This window comes from Macadamia integrifolia, chromosome 9, assembly GCF_013358625.1.
Source record: "Macadamia integrifolia cultivar HAES 741 chromosome 9, SCU_Mint_v3, whole genome shotgun sequence".
In the NCBI taxonomy this organism is placed as follows: Eukaryota; Viridiplantae; Streptophyta; class Magnoliopsida; order Proteales; family Proteaceae; genus Macadamia; species Macadamia integrifolia.
Window position 1 is genome coordinate 17,874,962 of NC_056565.1, and position 2,835 is coordinate 17,877,796.

The following is a 2,835-nucleotide window of genomic DNA, read 5'->3' on the forward strand; positions in this document are numbered from 1 at the left end:
CAATAGAAATCCATCAATCAGGCCACTTATCATATGGGCTAGGTTGCTTGATGGGTTTCATTTTCCTCTATTGGTCTGGTTCACCAGCTGTCATACAGCTAGAAAGCAAAGCCCAAGCCCAAGCAAATAAAATTTTGGGATTCAGTAATTACATATTGGAATTTTGGTCAAAACTTTCCTTCTAAACTACCAATTAAGAAGGAAATAAAAGCTTTATCGGGTCACAAATTTTTTAAATAAAAACACGAGAGGGAGAAAGAAAAGAACCCAATTATTTTTTAAGCCTTTTATTCCTTAGATGGTGAACAGACATGTAGAGAGAGAGAGGCTTAATTAGTATGATTCTAGCAAATGCGGTTGCAAACACATCTATATGTGGGGTTTACAGAAAAATCATTCTGTTGACAAACTCCTCTGGCGCCGTTAAATTTTTTGTAGCACTCTTCACCACAAGCTAGGAGGGTGCAGCCAGTAGGATGCAATACCACCGGGCAAACCTTCACTTGCGCATCTGCTTTCATCACCATTGACGATGCAACTGCATGCAAACAACCCATGACATAAATATTTTCTAATAGTTCATCATCAACACCAAAAAGTGACGTTAAACCTATCATTACATTGCAAACCACATAGGGCTAGGAATTGGAAGTGAGAACAAACCTGAGAAGACAAGGATAGCAATGATGAAGAAGGGGGTATAAGAAACCTTAGCCATTACTTACTAAATCTCCAACTGTTAGAAGCTAATCCTCACTCCGATGTTAAGTTGACTGCTTTTTGGTTCCCTCCTTGCTTATAGTGAATGGTATTTATAGAGAAATAAGGATTACTTTTGGAGCTCCAAAGATGATCTGTTTACTTAGAATGTGGATACATATTTGGCAGTAATTAAATTAAAAAGAGCAATTACTCTTATTTTTCTATATGGGATGAGATCCAGATTGCATCGGATGGCTGGGAGGCACTTGGGATGCGTGGCCGGGTGCTTACTTAGAATGTAGATATATATTGGCATTAATGAAAATATGCACCCATATTCGGGTGTCTTAATTAGATTTAAAAAGATAAAAAAAAAAAAAAGGATTAAAGAGAGCAATTACTCTTTTCCCTCTTTTTTTTTCTAAATGTGACGAGATCCAAAGTGCATCGGATGGCTGGGAGGCACTTGGGATGAGTGGCCCGGTGCTTACTTAGAATGTACATATATATTTGGTAGTAATTTAGGACCCATATTTGTGGGGTTCCCTAATTAGGTTTCAGAGAGCAGCAAATAATTTTACTTTTCTTAATGGGATGAGTTCCTCAATCTCCAATGAGCATCAAATGGCTGGGAGGCACTTGAAAGTGGGCGCGGGTGCTTCTAGTTGTCTACAAAGATTTCATTTGTACAATCGGTTGGCAGCACCCGATCATGCATCCCAAGTGCCTCCCAGCCGTCCAATGCACACTAAATGAGGAGCTGGTGTACTGGAGAGGATCTTGTACCAAAGATTTGAGTAAGGGTGCAATCAGTTGGTTTGGACAGGTTTTGGATTGGTTTCGTCGGTTTTCAGCTGTGAGAATAAGTGAAACAAAAATATGAAGCAATAAAGTCCACCGGTTTCAGTTTCTCTTATCGGTTTGAATTCTGTTTACCATGTAAATATTTCAAAAGTACAAAAAAAAAGTGACTTTTATGAATTTCAGGTTGCTATCGGTTTCTTAGGAATTGGAAGTGAGAACAAACCTGAGAAGACAAGGACATATTTTTTTTTTGGATTAGTCATGGAGCGTTTTACAAAAGTAAATATAGTGAGATAGATATATATATATATATATATATATATATAATTATGGAGAGTTGAGGGGGGGAACGTGAGAGGTGATGAGTGAGTTTTTTTTTTTTTTTTTTTTGATGAATAAGAATAATTATGGAGAGATTTGAAATAGTTATGGTGAGTTTTATAAAGGTAAATATATAGAGAGAAAAAGATAATTATGAAGAGCGAGGGAAGGAGAAACGTGAGAAGATGAGTATTTTTTTTTTCCTCTTTTTTGAATAGTCATGGATAGGGGTGTCAATCCTGAATCCACACCGGTAGGCCCTACCCAGCCCGACTCGCTTAAGGCTCGACCTGAACCGACCTGTTTAATAAACGTGTCGGGCTTAAGCCCAGCTCCTTTATTAAACGGGCGTTTATGGTGCAGAGTAATAGCTTGTTAGGCGCCCGATCGGCCTGACTCACTTAGCCCAACTGACCCGACTCCCTTTAGAAAAATGCTTAAATTGTAAATACCTATCCTACCACTAATACTACAAAATATGAGTAATGCTTAAATTGTAAATATCTTTTCTAAGAATTTTATCTTCTTAAATTCTAAAAAAAATGCTTAGATTGTAAAGCCAATAGATTAATCCGTCTAAAAAATGATTTTAGGGTAGGCTCGTTCAGAATTAAATAGGCCCATAGCCCATTTAAGGCCCGTTTAAGGTAGCCCGATTAAAGCCCGACACCGACAGGCCCGATTACAAACCGTACCATGTCCCCTAAACCTAGACCCGTTTAAGTAAACGGGCGTTCATGATGCAAGGATTTCACAGCGCTAGACCCGGTTAGGCCCAATTGAGATCGGCCTGGCCCGACCAATTGACACCCCTTGTCATTGACATATTTTCAAAGGTAAATATGGAGAAAGAGAGAGAGAGAGAGAGAGAGACAGAGAGAGAGAGAGAGATTTTGTTTCCTAATGAGGGGGGGAAGAGGGAAGATTTTTGTTTACTAATAAATAATATACAAAATAAATATGGAGAGAGAAAAAGATAATTATGGAGAGTGGGGGAAGGAGAAACAT

The 2,835-nt window shown here is 38.4% G+C and overlaps 1 long non-coding RNA gene across 1 annotated transcript; it reads right to left on the reverse strand.

The window, feature by feature from the left end:
- Positions 1 to 263: 263 nt before the first annotated feature.
- On the reverse strand, positions 264 to 801 carry LOC122088629. Its single transcript, XR_006143107.1, has 2 exons — positions 664 to 801; positions 264 to 538 (listed from the first exon to the last, which is right to left on the reverse strand). It is a non-coding gene; the product is annotated as an uncharacterized LOC122088629 (long non-coding RNA).
- Between the last annotated feature and the right edge of the window lie 2,034 nt (positions 802 to 2,835).